This window comes from Pristiophorus japonicus, chromosome 6 (assembly GCF_044704955.1).
Source record: "Pristiophorus japonicus isolate sPriJap1 chromosome 6, sPriJap1.hap1, whole genome shotgun sequence".
Lineage (NCBI taxonomy): Eukaryota > Metazoa > Chordata > Chondrichthyes > Pristiophoridae > Pristiophorus > Pristiophorus japonicus.
In genome coordinates, this window is record NC_091982.1 from 41,615,779 (window position 1) to 41,634,361 (window position 18,583).

Genomic DNA, 18,583 nt, shown 5'->3' on the forward strand with positions numbered 1-18,583 from the left:
AAAGTCTGATCATCCCAGGATCCACCAGGGAAGCTGGAGGGTACTGGCCTGTCACTCCTGGTGTTGGCCCTGGTGGTCAGGGGGTGTAGGGCCGATCTTTGGCAGGTTGCCAGTGGTGGTGTCTGTGCTGCCCATTGACCGCTGTCCCTGCAGTGGGTCTGCTCCCATTGGGTTTGTGTGAGCCCTTCCTGGGGCATCATGTTTGTCCCAAAAGTCCAGGCTACATGGTCAGGTAGCCCACTGGACCTGGGGGTCTCCCACGGGGGAAGCCCTCTGGAATTTACATTATCCCTGTAGAACCCAGTGTCCTTTAACAGTCTACTTCCTGTATACATGACACATTGGCTCCGATCATACATAGTCGAGTCTACACTGTTAACTCTCTTTACATTGTTTATTACATCACTTTCTTGTATCATGATCTCTCCATACATGGTTACATTTGTCATTTTAAAATTTGTATCATCATCATTAAGCAATACAAACTTGTTCTTGACATTGCTTACACAAGCATTCATTTCATTTTTCTCATCAGTTACTCCGGCATCACAATTCCACGTTACATTATCATACCTGCATTCGCTAACTGCATTTTTAACTTTAAAGTCCTTGTCATCTTTAGAGTGAAACTGTCCCTTTAAATTCTTTGGATTACCGGTCTCCTTTAAGGGGGCCTTCCAATCCGGTTCGTCACTCGGCGCCATGTGTCGCTCCTCCAACGCTGCCCCTCGTGGTCTGGTCGCGGCCATTTTGATTTTAGGTTCTTTGCCTCGTGGTACGGCTGTCATCTTCTCGCTCTCCTCCAGGTAGGCTGTGGTGATCTTTTCCTCCTCAGGTTCAGCCACAGACGTCGGGGATCCACTTTTTTCGACGATTTTCTTCCCTTGGAGTTCTGCCATGGCCCGGAAGGTGAAGTCTGGACGTTCGATTCTGGTGATCTCACCATGTTGTTGTGAAGTCGTTGCCGCGCAGTCGAGCTGGACGGTGGGATTTCTAGGTCTGCGATGGATCCAAGTTCGGGGCTGCGTGGGACGTGGATTGCTGGAGCCCGTCATCACTTCGACCGACTTGGAGCTGCTTCATCCAATTTCATCCCAGCAGCATTGGACCATTGCCAACAACGATCCACAGGGGGAGTTTGTTCATCACGCCGCCCTGGGAGACCTGGACGTCCACGCTGCCAACGACTGGGATTTTGTCTTTAGTGTAGGTGTGCAGCTTTGCTTGGACAGGCGACAGTTTTGGTGTTATAGTACATCAGTTATTGTGTATGTAGACATTCTGTTAATGACTCCACGAGGCAGGGGTATGGTACTTAAACTGTGAAGACTGTAGTCCTTTATTAGCAGCTCCTAGAGTGAGGACACCAAGAGGTGAGCTCCCTTTTATACTGGGTTACCTGCAGTGTACAGGTGACCCTATCGTCTCCAGCAGCAGCACCTTCTGGTGTACAGGGCGAAGGTGCATTCAGTGTTACAGTACATCATAACATTACATCATAACAGTGTTGGCATAGATACATAACACATGGAAATGTTTATTTGAACTGATTGACTTTAATCAGAGCTGATCAGTGCTAATTCACTGAGCTACTTCAAAAAAAGTTAGGTAATTATCTGGCAAGACATGGTACTGAAGTTTCAACGGAGACATGTGGGTATGGGTGATTCAATAGTTATAGTATATTATTTAGTATATAGCAAGAATATCTGAAGTTTTTTTTGTTTTGGATTTTTTGAGTTTTCCTTGGTTTAAATTACCTGCCTCAGGAATTTGCATTGGTTGAAGAAAGAATTTACATTTATATAGTGCCTTTCATAACCTCAGCACATCCAAAAGCCACTGAAATAATTTTGAAGTGTAGGCACTGTTGTAATGTAGGTAAAGACAGCAGCCAATTTTCGCGCACCAAAGATTCCACAAACAGCAATGAGATAAATGACCAGTTACTCTTTTTCTTTAAATGATGTTGGTTGAGGGATAACTGTTGGTCAAGGCTTCCTTCACATAGCAGCACCGGCCTATAATTATATTCTTGAATCCTGGGATTGGGACTTGAGTACAAGATTTTCAGACTCAGAAACAAGCAAAACCTGGCACCTGACAGTGTAGATGTATGTAATATATTGGAGGGAATGGGCTTGATGGGCCACACGGGCTGTTCCCATTCCATGGTTCCTTACGTCCTGATATTCAGTGCCAGTGTTCCACAACAGTTATTCCATTGCACTTTCGTAGTTATAGCAGAGAGTTGTCTGAAACAATTCAATATTAGCAAACAAGAGATGTTACCGTGGGCAGGGGGGAGTTGCCAACTTGGACCAAGGAAAGACCACATGAACTTGTATTGTCAGTGAGGCTAAGTGGAGTATTCTTTAATGCCCTGAATTTGGCTACTGCCCAAGGAAAATATCTGGCAGGCGTGTAGCATCGTTCAATGATGAGCCAGCATACAATACCAGGAATCTTTTCTGAAACGGCAAAAGAAAAGCACTTGAATTACGGAACATTCAGGTGGGTAATTCTGAGGCAAGCTTGATCGTGCCAGGACATAGCGCAAGCTGGGGATTTGGAAAATACATGCATGTATATGCCAGGTAAGGACAGGATCGGAACCAATGTGATGCCCTCTCATTTTTGAATAGCCTGCCAGGACTCACAGCGCAAGCTCACACATGAAGAATGATCGTTTGGTGAGACACCGAAAAGTGGTTAGAGGATGTGGTCTCAAAACCCATCTGTCAGGGCACCTTTAAGAGAGCCCGGCAGAAAACAGGAGAACCTTTTTGTCCAAAAATCCACAAAAAGTAATGCAGACTTCCCCTCCCATGTGATGGCCTAAATGTTTCTACTCAATCTGGGACTCAATTGATGCATGAAGCTAACCACTGTGTCTAATCTGTACTTTCACTGGCCATAAATGCAATGGGTGAAATAGAAAATAGAGATGATATCTTGACTTTTTTTGTGCATGTGGTTGTTTTCTTTAGCTGAGAGTCACAATCTCTTAAAGGGGCAATGTCACCCAGCAGTGTACAAACATCGTCTGAGAATTTCCTCCGAGCTGCTCGCGCTCTGCTGCCGCCACTTTGCCAGCAGTGCGGAGGGGAAACCGCCCCCCCCCCACTTACGCACTCTGACAAGTTCACGGCGGTGGAGTGGGAGCAGCTCCGAGGAAGATCCCGGCCAGGTAGGATTTTCCGCAGTAATGACGTCAGTGAGGTGGTTGGTAAATCAGCCAGGAAGTCAGTGTGCCTTACTCCTCACTGATTGACATCCCTTATGGGATCTTCTGCCAGAGGTGGTGGGGGGGCATTGAATGTGCCCGACGAACAAAGTAGGCAGCAATGAAGAAATGACATCATGCCACATTTACAATCATTACCATCAAAGCAACAGCAGATGCAAACAATGCCAACATGATACTGCTGTTTAGTCTTGCTACGGGCCAATGGAAAGCTCAGTAAAATTTAAATAGCCGTCTCCAAGCAGCAGGATCGATTTCGCATGATCAATTTACTCTGCAGCACCCTGTGAAATTTAGTTTGTTTTAAAAAGGGCCCTGATTGTCCCCCAAGCAGCCATTGCTGCAGCAACGATTTTGCAACCCCTCTTAGGTGGGTTGCTTGATGCAGGTGACAATCCCACCAGGAGCCTGCCTAAAATAGTCTGACTTCGGGAAATCTTCTGGGGTCAGCGGTGGGGAAATCAGGTGGGAAGCCAAACCTGCTGTGACAATTTTACATGGGGTATCCATCAAAGTGACAAATGTTGGTCTTATTGTTGGCCAGTTGTTGGAGTGCGAACGGCATCACACTCGAGCTTGATCCTATCCTTGCCCATCTTTTAAACTTACCTAATCTAGGGATGCTATGGCCAATTATGCCACCTTACCAATGCCCTGATTGAGATCAGCAGATACAAGAACAACTCGCATTTATATAGCGCCTTTAACGTAGGAAGACATTCCAAGACACTTCACAGGTGTGTGAGGAGAGAAACAGATAATGAGCCAAAGTAGAAGAAATTGGGGGGCCGAAATTCAGCCTGCCGATAAGGCCTGTTACCACCGGGAAGCGGCGGCCATGCGGCGGTGTCGAATGGCCCCCAATCTTTTGTCGAATGGCCGCCACTCGCGAAATTCTCCGCTGCTCAGTGCCCCCGACAGTTTTTTCTGTCGGTACGCTGTGTTTGCAGTGTGTGAAAAATGGAAGTGCAGTCTCCATTAAAGGGCAGGGCGCACAGCTGCGGCCACCCTCTTATTTTTTTTGTTGGCCAACTGCCAGGCTGGCCCGACAATTATGCCCTCGGGTTCGGCCGGGTTGCCAACAGACGTTTAGGTCCAGCCGAAACCCTCCCTGGTGGCCCAGTGGACCTAACTAAACTAATTGCAGAGCTCGCAGCGGCCCTCCCCTTTAAGCGAAGGGGAAAGATCAGGTGATGCGCCAGCATGATGATGTCATCAGCACTACACTGATGACTGACAGCGGCGGACACTCCGCCTGCCCTCGCTTCCGCCCGCCCTCGCTTCCGCCCCTCTTATGACGGACACTCAACTTCCACCCCCATTGTGACCAACTTCTGTCCCGCTGGAAAAAAAAGACAAAGAACTGAATTTTGCGCAAGAGGCCACCGCACCTCTTTGCAGCGAGAAAAACAGCTGAAACACAGCGGTGCAGGCTCGAAGGGCCGAATGGCCTACTCCTGCACCTATTTTCTATTTTCTATGTTTCCGGCAGATGTGAATTTTGGCCCTTAGAAATGGTGCCCAAAGCTAGGTAAAACAGGTGAGTTTTAAGGAGTGTCTAGGGAGCAGGAACAAAGGCGTTTAGGAGGGAATTCCAGATAATGGGATCTAAATGGCTAAATTCATAACAGAGACTGAACCCAACATCTTCATGGTTTTAAATACAACTCGGCCCCTCACTGGATAAAACTGTGGAGCCATTGGGAGTGGCTCTCAATGATAAATTAAAGTTGTCTTTAGGGATCTTTGCAAAGATCCAGTTGAATCTTCATGAGCATGTGCCTAAGAAGTTGTCTCGTTCTCATCTTTCAGTGTAACATGAGCGAGCAGGAAAGGCATTTATCTCAATGAATAATAAGCTGTGCATTAATCAGGAGTTTCCCACGCCCAGAGTTTGTCATTATCACAAGATGACCCCCAGACCCTTCGCTTGTATCTTATTACAACTCAATCTTTGGTTGCAGGGAAAGTGAAACCTTTCTTTGATTTGACATGGATTTCAAGGGTAAGAAAAATGTAGGAAGCAAGTATTTTCCCTCAGAAATGCCCTCTTGTTGATAGTCCTGGTGCCATTAATGAAAACAATCACAAATATTTGTCTCACAAAGAGATATGTCTAAAAGCCAGGAGAGGCCCTGGTACAGCCATTTCATTGGGTGGTGCCATGGTGATGAGGTCTTGTATGGGGAGGTGAGGTGAAGTTCTGCCTACCACGTTAAGATTGTGCGAACAATTACATTGAAGCATTTTGATTGTCAGCACTTCCCCACAAAACAAAATCAGCCTCAAATTATTGAACACAATCTCTGGGATCTGTTCCTCACATTTAAAAGAAAATTGTCGAGTACGTCTTTGTAATTGTTTGTTATTAAAGACTGCCCAAAACTAACAAATGAACATCTTTGTGTCCTGCATTTTCAACCCCTTAAAGAAAGAAAGACTTGCATTTATATAGCACCTTTCACAACCACCGGACGTCCCAAAGCGCTTTACAGCCAATGAAGTACTTTTTGAAGTGTAGTCACTGTTGCAATATAGAAAACGCGGCAGCCAATTTGCGCACAAGCAAGCTCTCACAAACAGCAATATGATGACTAGATAATCTGTTTTTGTTATGTTGATTGAGCGATAAATATTGACCAGAACATTGGGAATAACTTCTCCTGCTCTCCTTCGAAAATAGTGCCATGAGATTTTTTTACGTCCACTTGAGAGGGAAGACGGGGCCTCGGTTTAACGTCTCATCCAAAAGACAGCACCTCCGATAGTGCAGCTCTCCCTTAGCACTGCACTGGAGTGTCAGCCTAGATTTTTGTGCTCTGAACCCACAACCTTCTGACTCACAGGCAAGTGTGCTACCCACTGAGTGACAGCTGACACTGCTAAAGGCTGAGAGGAGGCACAGATATGTTAACAGTTTTGAAGTGTGGTGTCTTGTTACCCTAGCTCCGGACATGGTCAGGGTAAATACGATGAGGCTGCATGCCTGGTGCAGTGCCTGAAGCAGAAAACTGGGAGCACTACAAGCTGAGCCCGAATTTCCAACCCGTGCGTCCTTCATACGAGCCTTCGCTCACCAAATTGACAGGAATTCCCGCCGGGATTCGCCCGATTGCCGCCGTAACTTCAGCAGACGATTGTCCGAAACCCCAGAAAAATGGACATGAGTTAATTTCTCTGGAGTTTGCTCTGACTGATTGGGAAACCCCTGCAGAAATTATACCCCCCCGGCCATGTCTTTAGCGATGGCGCCACAAATCACAGTGAATTTTTAAACGAACCAAGCTTTTGTAGGTTTATGAAGTGATAAAAATCTATTCAGGGAAAGCCAGTACATCATATATAATAACATGTGTTTACCTAATGCTTGAAATTATGGCTTTTACCACTTTTCAGTCTCTTAAAGTGTTGTCTCTGTCACGCTCTGAAGATTCTTACAACAGACGCAATTTTTTGCCATCTTTAACCAAGCAACAAATTCCTGTCGATGTTCAGGGATTTAAACTTTCATGTGCATGTGCAACAGAGTTCAATCAGATCTCGCCTCCCAGATGAGGGATAAGGTTTTTAAGCAGGTTTAATGGCCTGAAACCACACGGATCAGTCTTGCTCCCAGGAGAACTCTTTACTTGTGTATTATTACAAAGTGAAAACGTATAAGACCTCAACAAAGAGTTCGTGAACATGAAAGCTCATGTATCATGCTACCATCTCTTCACATCCTTACCACCCCCACCCAATTTTTTCACCTACTCTCCCAAAGGAAGTGACTCATATTGGAGTTGGGGCTTGGCCTTCAGCCGAGTCAGGTGACTAATGTTCACAAGATAGGCCAGAGTGAAACCTGGACCCTCCAATCGGGATTTCCCAATCGGCAGGCGTAAATTGGGTCATTCTGATTAGAAAAGTGGGTGTAGATCCATCATGTCATATCTCAAGCTATTTTACCTCATAGGCAATTTCCCATGAGGAAGGAATGAAACATCAAGCAGGATCGACCTTCATTTTGATATTAATTCGGGGAAGGGGAGCAAAGATGTTCTGCATGCTCTTTCCTGATGTTTAGCTGTGGAGAAGGTCCATACAGAGTCCTGCCTGTGCGGAATGGCAGCATTGGGCGGGGGGGAGGTAAAGGGGATTTCCGCCAGATTTCCACCAATGTTAAGGTGGCGGCGTGGGAGAGACCCCGAGGAATATCCTGCCGCTGGCTGTTGGCATAGGGCAGCATCATCAGAGCTTAGCCGGTCCTATCCTTACCTGATGTTTCAAACAGGCATTGTCCAGAAGGGTCACTGGATAGTGATTTATAGCCAGGCTAGTTGCCGTTTTCCCTCCCTCGTCTAGGACACCGAGGCCAGCTGTGGTACCGACCGCTGCAGCCTAGTCTCAGGCAACCTGATGTAGTTCAAACATGGGATCTTTCTGACCTATTCTGAATGCGAATGTTTCAGGGCCCAAGCTTTGGAACATCTCCCTGTGTGCTCACAATGAAGCGATATTTTACAACTGTCACAACCGATAAGTGATTAAGGGGTTCTTAACCGATAAGGGATTAAGGGGTTATGGGAAGCGAGCAGGGAAGTGGACCTGATTCCATGATCAGATCAGCCATGATCGTATTAAATGGCGGAGCAGGCTCGGGGGGCCGTATGGCCTACTCCTGTTCCTATTTCTTATGTTCTTAAAAGCTAAATACTGCGGATGTTGGAAATCTGAAATAAAAACAGAAAATGCTGGAATACTCAGCAGGTCAGACAGCATCTGTGGTCATGACCTGAAACATTAACTCTGCTTCTCTCTCCACAGATGCTGCCTGGCCTGCTGAGTATTTCCAGCATTTTCTGTTTATATTTTAAAACTGCTGTTTGGTTGCAGAAGGAGAGAACTGTAGCGTGCTATTTTTTGTCACAATTACATTGCATGCATGTGGCCACCCATGGTAGAAATAATGAATCCGTGCTGATGTAGCACCTATCTAACTTCAGAAGGCCCCGTAGTGCTTCACAGTCAATTAATTATCTTTGACGCCGCTGACTTTTTTTGCAGGCAAATGTGGCAGTCAATTTGCACCTCGCAAGTTGCCCCAAGCAGGAGGTTGGAGGTGTTGGTTGGGGGAATGAATGATTGTCAGGACAGCATTGTCTTCATTTAGCGGCGGGGATCTTTTACATTCACCTGAACAGGCAGGCGGTATCTCAGTTTAACATCTAATCCGAGAGCCAGCAGTTCTGACAATACGGAGCTCCCTCAGTACTGCACTGAAGCACAGCCTAAATAATGTGCTCAAGTCCTCTAGTCGGGCTCAAACTCACAACAGAGGCAAGAATGCGATCACTGAGCCAAGTTGACGTTGCAGGGTTTTAGTCAGATTATGCATCACTGTGTAATACTTTCTAGCAAGAGCGGAGGAAAGATTTGTCCTAACCCTAACCCTTCAGTAAAGGCCCCTTTGACCTGCTGTGATTTACAATTTCAGTGTAGCCATCACACTGCTAATAACATGTAAGCAGAAACTGGGGGCTCTTTATGTTTGTCAAATAATTAAAATTCTTAACAAAAGCTCAGTAGGCAACAGCAGTCCTGTTCCTGTCCAGGTTGCATATTTCTCTCCTCCTGCTGCCTGTCCAAGGTTGCCTAGGAACCTGTGTTTTTATTCACTACTGCATCCAAGTCTTTCCCTGGAGAAAAAGGAAAGTATTTTTTATATTATATTTTATATATCTTACAACGCAAAGAGCGTGAAGAGGTCAAGCGTAGGCAGCGGAAGGAACACGTGGCAAACCAGCCCCACCGACCCCTTCCCTCAACGAATGTCTGTCCCACCTGTAACAGGGTCTGTGGCTCTCATATTGGACTGTTCAGCCATCAGAGAACTCACTTTGGGAGTGGAAGCAAGTCTTCCTCGATTCCGAGGGTCTGCCTATGATGATGATTTTTTATAAGATATGGGCATCTGGCATTTATTGTCCATCCCTAGTTGCCCTGGAACAAGTCCACTTCAGAGAACCATGTTGGTGTGCGAAAGAGTCAGACCAGGTAAGGGTAACAGGTTTCCTTCCCTAATGGGTATCAGTGAAACCAGTTTTTAGAACAATCCAACAGCTTCACTTTTACAGATACCCGCTTTTTATTTCCAGATTTGTATTTTTGAACTGAATTCAAATTCTCAAACACCCACAGTGGGATTTGAACTCACTTTCTGTGGATTATTAATCCAGAAGGATAATCACTGCACTACCGTACCCTGATGAATGCAAAATCTGCTGCAACCGATGATTTGAGACATTACACTGCAGAGGCCAAAGAAGTGGCCTACATGCAAGGGTCTATTAATTAAAATTGAAGAAAATCTTGCCTTGGCCCAAAACGAGGAGCAGTGTTGTCAATAAAGTTCCCAATAAAGTGGGTTGTTAAAGGGAATCATTTTCTTTTCAGGAAATTAAAGCAACCAGCGAAACTGGGGATAATTTTCCCCATATCTACATCATACGCAGTCAATACGCTCTTATTCTAATGCTGTTGTCTTCTGACATGAATGAAAGTGAGACACAGAAGTCATTACAGACTGTGGCACCTCGGGCTTTGGAGCTCCTGTATTATCAGGCACAGAGGCCTGAGGTATTGTGTGCCTGGTGCACATGGTGCACACCTGTACAGTCAGCACACAGTATGGCGGGACCTTGCGCACAGACTGTTTGCAAGCCTCATCAAGATTCCAGTTTCTAAGTTAATGATGGCTCCTTGCCGGAGCAGGCTCGAGGTGTGAGCAGTCTGCTCCTGTTCCCTAATGTTCCTGTGTAATGTGGCCAGAGCGCCAAAATGGTGCTTCAGGTGCTCGGTGGCCATTCAAAGTGGTCGCTTTAGGGGAGGCCCGTTAAAAAATCATTAAGTTATCTTCTTGGATGGTCCTCTTCTTCCAATTGGGCCTCGTTCTCTTTTGAAACGTTGCTTCTTTGGGGGCCGTTATTCAGCTTTCCGCCTAGCCATAAAAGTGGGGTTGCAGATTAACTGCACATTATCAAAACTGTTGGGTTTTCATTTCCCAAGGAATGAAGGTAAGCACAGGTATAGCTGGGACTGCATTACCAGCCCCATTTTGCTTCCGATTGTTTACATACTGTATTCCTGGGCTTTGCATTCAGCTGTTTGGGGGATGTGGGGAGCAGTCCCTTTAACATGCTGTAAAATGAAATGTAAATATGAAGTGTGGTGAGGCTGAGCCCATTGAAAAATATCTCATGACTTGTTTATACTGCAGAACCCCACTTTCAATTATGATGCTATATATTGTCTTTATTCTAAATCCACCCCACTTATACCGGGGGTTAAATTAATGGCACTGAGGGGAACAACATTGGAGCAAATGTACATGTGGCAATGCTCCAAAGTTCCATTTACAACGCTACAGTTTTCATCTGCAGGCTGCGAGATCAGCCTATTTACAGCCAGGACCAAATAGTAGTCCCAACACTTCGAGCTAATATAATATGGATCAGCAAGCTCCACCCTTTGGTTTATCTTTTGTCAGACCTGGCTCAGTGGTAGCACTTTCGCCTCTGAGTCAGACGCTTGTGGGTTTAAGCCCCACTGCTCAAATAATTTAGGCTGACATTCCAGCACAGTACTGAGGGAGTGCTGCACTGCCGAAGGTGCCGTCTTCCGGAGGAGATGTAAAACCGAGGCCCTGTCTACCCTCTCAGCTGGACGTAAACTCCATGGCACTATTCGATGAACATTTATCCCTCAATGCACACCAGCAAAACAGATTATCTGGTCATTATCTCATTGCTGTTTGTGGGAGCTTGCTGTGCGCAATTTGGCTGCAGTGTTTCCGGAATTACAACAGCAACTACTCTTCATAAGTACTTAATTGGCTGTAAAGCGCTTTGGGACATCCGGAGGTTGTGAAAGATGGCAGGTAAATGCAAGTTTTTATTCCCGTTTCTTGTCACCGCACTACTGAAAAATATGATTCAGAATTCCCTGTGGCAGAAGTAGACCAAGATAAACCTTTTTTAAGATCTCTGACTCTAGTGCTGCTTTTCTCCTGGGCCCTATGTTGAGGTTTTTAAGGGTTACTTATTGTTCTTTCCTCTTTCATTGATTGCCAAGTGTCAGGCTTGCTCAGCCGTGGCAAGTCATTGGAGGCTGCCTCAGGGGAATGCTGGGTAAATTTAAATGTGTGGCTGCTCTCCAAACAAATGTCTTATCGTAATGTACTGGAATCTTGGCAGCATAAGCACTAAGAAAAAACAGTGTCTAGCCTCTTTGCATCCAGCTGCCCTTGATACTGGTCAGTTTCACGTAATAATTCCCAAATCCAGGAGTTATGAGCCAACTGGGTAAAGTTGAGCTAATTCTGGAAACAGAAAAGCATTGTGAGAAAGACAGCCTTTTAAGGATGCCCTCTTGTGTATTCAAAAGAAATAAAATGACAGAAAATCAGTAATACTCACTGCCTAGCTTTCCCAGGAACAAGAGATCTCTAAACTAAGCCTTATTTAAGACAAATGATAAGTCAGACTAGGGTGGCCACAGTTTCAATCTGTGGCGTTTATTGAATTAACTGATCTCAGGAGCGGATGACAGAGGGGTTGTTACAATTAGGCATGGCTTTCCTGGGGTAGAGATAAGGAAAATTGGCACCTTGTCACCAGCCTGTTATCCCTGCTGGACTGTTGGTATCTGGATGCCAGGTGAAGACAAATTGGGCTCATTTGTGATGTTCCTGCCACAGCCAAATAATGACTGGGCTGGCACATGCAAAATGCCACTAGAGTGAAGCGGTTGAGCACTCCTAATGCTCATGGAGCAGTCCCCCTGCACGGTTCAGCTGAGAAAAGGTTTAGCAAGGAATAAAAATTGCAGGTCCTTCATTCTGCTTTGCTGTACACTGTGCAAGACACAGGCCGGTGGCTTCTGTTGAATCTTTTTGTAGAGTATTTCTGGTGATATGCGCCTTCCCCCGGCCCATTGTAAAATGCCACGCGTTGGGGTTTGGATGGGAAGATGCGTTTTCATTTTGAAATCACGATGACCTTCTGGGAGAGTTGGGAATGGTCTGAAGTCCCACACAGGCAAGACCAGGACTAAAGGAGACCAGTCATTCTTTGCAAGGAGCAGCAGATTTGCTGCTTGAATCTGAACAAACATTTGAAAAGTTCAGTACTTGCAGTAAGTTCTATGTTGACTTAAATTGTGTTCCCCTTCCCATTTGCTTTTGCTTGAAACTTGTGCTTAACACATCAAAAACAAATTAATCAAAGCAAAAGAAATAAGCTTAATTGATATAATCACACATTAAGAAATCAGCCATACATCTTATTGCAAAAGTTATTGGTGCCTGGGCAGAGTGACAATCTCATAGAATCATAGAAGTTCACAGCACGGAAGGAGGACATTTCGGCCCATCGTGTCCACGCCGGCCAACAAGAGGCTATCCAGCCTAATCCCACTTTCCAGCTCTAGGTCCATAACCCTGCAGGTTACGGCACTTCAGGTGCACATCCAAGTATTTTTTAAATGTGGTGAGGGTTTCTGCCTCTACCTTTCAGGCAGTGAGCTCCAGACCCCCACAACCTTCTGCGTGAAGAAATTTCCCCTCAAATCCCCTCGAAACCTTCTCTCAAATACTTTAAATTTATGCCCCCTGGTTGTGGACCCCTCTGATAAGGGAAATAGGCCCTTTCTATCTACTATATCTAGGCCCCTCATAATTTTATACACCTCAATGAGATCTCCCCTCAGCCTTCTCTGTTCCAAGGAAAACAAATCCAGCCTATCCAATCTGTCCTCATAGCTAAGATTCTCCACTCCCGGCAACATCCTCGTAAATGTCCTCTGTACTCTCTCCAATGCAATCACGTCCTTCCTGTAATGCGGTGACCAGAACTGCACGCAGTACTCCAGCTGTGACCTAACCAGTATTCTATACAGTTCAAGCATAACCCACCTGCTCTATGCTTCGGCTAATAAAGGCAAGCATTCCGTATGCCTTCTTAACCATCTTATTCACCTGGCCTGCTACCTTCAGGGATCTGTGGACATGCACTCCCAGGTCCCTTTGTTCCTCTATACTTCTCAGTGTCCTACCATTTAATGTGTATCCCCTTTTCTTGTTAGCCCTCCCCAAATGCATACCTCACACTTCTCTGGATTAAATTCCATTTGCCACTGTTCTGCCCACTTGACCAGTTGATTGATACCTTCCTGCAGTCCGCAGCTTTCTGTAATTTAACCGAGGAGCTGAGATGGTTTATATCTAGAGAGAGAGAGAGCGAATATGTGTAAAGGTCACATGGGAGTGAGTTACAGGCTGTAATCTATTTAACATATCTTAGTGAATAGCCATGAGTGAAATACAGCTGAAATGTGATTGAGCGAATTCTGCTAATGTCTGATATAACAGCAAAGTTCAAAGTGGTTTATGAGGGTGCTTTGAGTCCCCAAGGCTAGGTTACAGCCCTGAACATTTACCCTTCTCTATTTTCTTCTTGACACTTTTCCATGAGCATGCAGTTAGTATTCGGGTGATATCATGGCATAAAATGGAGGGAAATGGGGCACTGGTGAGGAGCCCTATTGCTGCATTCCTCCTCTATCTGCACAACCAGGAATCTTCCTTCCCTCCTCTTAGCAAAGAAGCTATCCATCTGCCATTGGACTGTCCTGCCCTGTATAAGTGACAGCTGATTTCCCTGCCTGCTGCCTGTGCTGCTATCTAATCCCAGGGACCGCCAGGAGAATAGGTAGGCCCTGGGGCAGTAATGGACCTGTTCAAGGCCTTTTTGGAAGGAGGGGCCCTAGTAGTCGGCACCTCAATCTCTCTTCAGTCCCCAAACACAAATTTCAGGCCTCATCTCAGCTCGAGGCCTAAAATAAAATTCTGCTGGAAATCTTTTGGGTCATTCTTTCCCCCCCCCCTTTAACAGTGGTTCCTCTCCTGGCCTTGCAACACAAAACTTCTCTGCAGCAAAATTCAGCCGAGAGTTTCTCAAAACGTAATTAGTTATCTCAACTTTCAAGGTAGCTTTTTTAGTTTTTTTCTCCCCCAGATCCGAGATCACTACATGCATCTGAGTACAGGTAAATGTGAGATCAGAAGTAATGTTAATGTACTTAGGAACAGAGGAATTGCTTGACGAAAAATAGACCACAGTCCATCTAGTTCGCCTTGTACCATCCTGGTAGTAATTACAATGACAGGCTGTTGACTAATTGTGGCAATCAAACTCTATCAATGAGTCTGCAACAGACAAAAAATTGACATGAGTAAAACCCCAGTTCAGAGTCACCATTTTTTCCCAAGCATGCTACACTTACCACATGTATCGTCGGAAATTACTCATATACTGTACCCCAAAATGTTACTTTCAATCAGATTTTCAGAGAATTGGCTTGTCCCATATATATTGCATGCAAGAAAAGCAGTCAGCTTCTACTTGTGCTCTTTCCAAGACAGGAAAAGTGTCAAGGGATTTTTTGACTCCTCCCCTTAGTAGTTGGATAACAACATTCTTCTGACAAGTGAAAAAAAAATGTAAAATAGCTTTGGACTTTCAATTTACTATAAATGGGGGAAAAAGGAAATTCCTAATTGGAAGTATTGTAGCATCTTGCACAAGTTCCTATCTGGTCCTACAATCCATGTTCCCTGTAATCATCACCATCATTTCATATCTTCTTGCTTTTCCCTTTGGGGAATAGTGCGAAGTAGCGGAGGGATTCTCAGTATGTTTGATTGCATTAACGCTCCTTCTATGGCCGTCACCACCTTTATACCAGCTGGTCAATCCTGTACGGTCGAAGGGTTTTATGGGCTCCCACAACCCATACGATGAGGTGGAGACCACACCCACTGGACGTGAGTATCCCACTGGACGTCAACCTAGAATTCAAAGCTGGAGCACCAACTCCACTCACCGACTCTGACTGGAGTGGGGCTTGAACCTTGCACCTTGCACCTTGTGACTCGGAGGGGGGAACACTACTGCAACTCCTCTTCCTATAATAGGGATTTACAAACAAGGACGGGTCTTCCAATGACTCAGTGGTTAGATGCACCAGATGCTAAGCTATACAGGCAGGTAACATTCCAGGTACGATTACTGGTCTGCGCTGCATTGGCTGATTTCACTCAGGGCAGCACCAAAGGTTCCACAGTTGGCCACTACCTCCTCAGGCAAGGAAAAAATCAAAATCAGCCACATTCAGCCAGGGTTCCCACCCCTGCTCACTATCTAGTGATCCGTACAGGAAAGTGTGCCTGTTGAGCGAGGACAAGATTAGACTGTGAGACTGTTTAGACTCACACTTGAAAAATGTCAACTTTGGTAAAGTTCCACAGGGATGCTGCTGGGACAATACGCGGGCATGAGCCACGACCTACAGGAGGAAGGAGGAGAGAGTTAGGGATAAAACCACAGAAAAATCTCTCCAATATTCTATACTGGGTACCCTGTGGTTACAAGGTAAATGTCTAGCTGTTTCTGTTGAGTGAGTCTATATTTGGCTTGGTTTTGGTTTTGCAACCCAACTTGTACACAATCACCTGTGTCATGCCGTGAATATTTCCAACCATCTGCCAAATTGTAGGTTGTTTAAAATAACCACTTGAAGCTACTGACATTTCAGCGAGTCTTTCATTCCAATCCGATTAAAATTTTATTTGAGAAATTGTGCAGCAGAAATGATTAATACTTTACTGTGAGACCGTGATGATTGGTTAATGTGCTGTAAAATAGGTCAGTCATTTAATATAAATGGTATTTATCTTCCCACAATATCTGAGCCTCAATGGAAGGTGGAAAATTTATCTTCTTTTTCTCTCTGCACTCCCTCTTTTTCCAAATAAAGATATGAGATTAGGCTGTCTTGAGTAGAGCTTTCAGTGACCTAAAGTACTGTTAGCCCAATTAGTTATTGGCATGTGAGTGAGCTTTCTTTGAAGAAAAATTATATTGGGATTTTGAAACTGTTGAACTATAAAATGTTCACTACTCCCAACGTAATGTTTGAGAGCCAGCATTTAAAACGTGTTTCACATATGACCATTTGGAATTCTTGAGGGCCATTTCCACCCATGGAACTGTTCCTTGCCTTTGGGACCAAACTGGTGAAACAGAATAAGAGGTGTCAAGAAAATTCCTTGGAAATAGAACGAAATACAAATTGAATTTTGCATTTATTTCCCTAACTGTCTGACCACATATTGACCCGTATAATCGTATAATGGAGTGCGCTACCATGGTAACCTGCAGCCTGATGAGATCTCATCCGAGTGATTATTCTTCAAGTGTGAGTTCAGAGCGAGGGGCGAATGTTCATCTTCACAGCGTGGATGCTAATCTGGGGAGTGGATTTCCCACCTGTTATTGAACCCACCTGATTTTCATTCCATTGATTACTACCCGTGCAATGAAGACGAAAATGTACCCAGTGAATGCCACCATCACGGGCGATACCGATCCTGTCTTCACCTCTATCAGCATAAACACTGCGGACATCTGAAATCTGATATAAAAACAGGCAGCGCTGGCAAATACTCAGCTGGTCAGGCAGCACACGGGCAGCTAGAAACAGAGTTAAATGTCAGGTCGAAGTTCGAGATTTGACAGTTTATTCTAACTTCTTCAAGTTCTGAGGAATGGTCATCGACCTGAAACGTTAGCTCTGTTTCTCTCTCCACAGGTGCTGCCTGACCGCTGAGTGCTTTCCAGCATTTTCTGTTTTTATTTTGGCATAATTCTGTCCCTGATTGAGGATGTCAGCAATGGAAGAATCTGAGCGTAAATATAACTTCAACACATGTTTGCATGATGCGATCTCAACAGTGAATGAAGGAACGACAACTTTGGCAGCATGCTTGTCAAACTGAGCTTTTGAAAGCTGGGTCATCGTGACTCCTATTAATTCCAACGACCAAAACACAAATTCCAATGCAGATCTACCATGTTTATGGCTTCCTGGCTAATATAAAGGCACATTTATTAGAACATTGTCTTCTTCTGAGTCCCTCAGGGAGTGATATGGAAGGTGAACTGTAAAGATAACATTCTCATTTTTTTTTTGGAGGAACATCACCCCCAGCACCAAACGTTACTGTCCAAGTACTGGTTCACAGACACAGAAAATACGATTTTTAAAATATTGCAGCCAGAGTTCTGGGAGCGTGAGCTAACTGCGACCCTCTCCCCTGTCTCCTGTTGCAATGCACGGCCAGGTTTCCTGAAAACAAGCTGCAGTATGGGGCCCACCATTGGGGCCACCTACTGACTGATAGCAACATTTTGGCCAGTGACTACATGAGGCGTGGTGACTTCATCACGTATCATAAGATCACTACCAGAGCCACCGAGAACTAGGTGCGTACAGGAAGTCCAAACGGCAGTCTGAAAGACCCAGTTGAAAAATAAACCAAGTCCTCCTAGCCACCGGTCTTAGAAGAAATCTGATTGGTTTAGTTGGATGTGACAGCCAGTTCTGCACAAGAGCAGGTGACCAGAAATCAACATTAAAGCAACTTAATTTGATCATTCAGTGGGACATAATTCTGTTATAATTTGGGTTGCATTTTCACTTCAGTCTTTCAGCAAAGAGTAACCAGTCACGACAATTCTTTTCCAGTCTTCTCCCCTACTGCCATAAAATTACTCCATATTCCTCTAACTCTGGCCTCTTGTACATCCTCCACACCCTCTGCCCCACCATTCACTGCAGGCCCTGAGCCGTCTAGGCCCCAAGCTCTGGCATTCCCCCTCTAAATCTCTCAACCTCTCTCTCTTCCTTTACCACCCTCCTTAAAACTTATCTCTTTGACCAAGCTTTCAATCATCCATCCTAATATCCTTCTTTGGCTCGGTGTCGGTTTTTGTCTGATTATGCTTTTGTGAAGCACCTTGGGATAATTTCTGACAGTAAAAGCACGATATAAATGCAAATTTCTGTTGTTGACGGCATACAATCTTGTTGGGATACAGTTCAATGGACACTAACCATCTTCAGGTGTGAACCTACACAATGAGTACTACAGGTGCAACGTTCAAAATCCGGAGTTCCAGAATCCGCAATGATCCAGAATCCGGACATTGGGCCGATCCGTGGCAGGATCATCCGGAAACCGAAAAATGTTCCGAAATCCAGACTCCCCCGCCTCAGTCCGACTCCGGCCGCCTGACCTCGCCTCGGCCCAACCTCCCCCAATCTCGGTCCGACCTCCCCACGACCTCTGGCCACCTCGGCCCAACCTCCGGCCGCCCGACCTCCGACCACGGCCCAACTTCCCCCCACCTCTGGCCACCCGACCTCCCTTGGCCCGACCAACCTCCGGCGGACGAC

The 18,583-nt window shown here is 45.4% G+C and overlaps 1 protein-coding gene across 5 annotated transcripts in view; it reads left to right on the forward strand.

Moving 5' to 3' along the window:
• The window catches only part of col4a6 (collagen, type IV, alpha 6), a 575,180-nt gene that overhangs the window by 189,023 nt on the left and 367,574 nt on the right, over positions 1-18,583 (forward strand). The window lies entirely within an intron of this gene.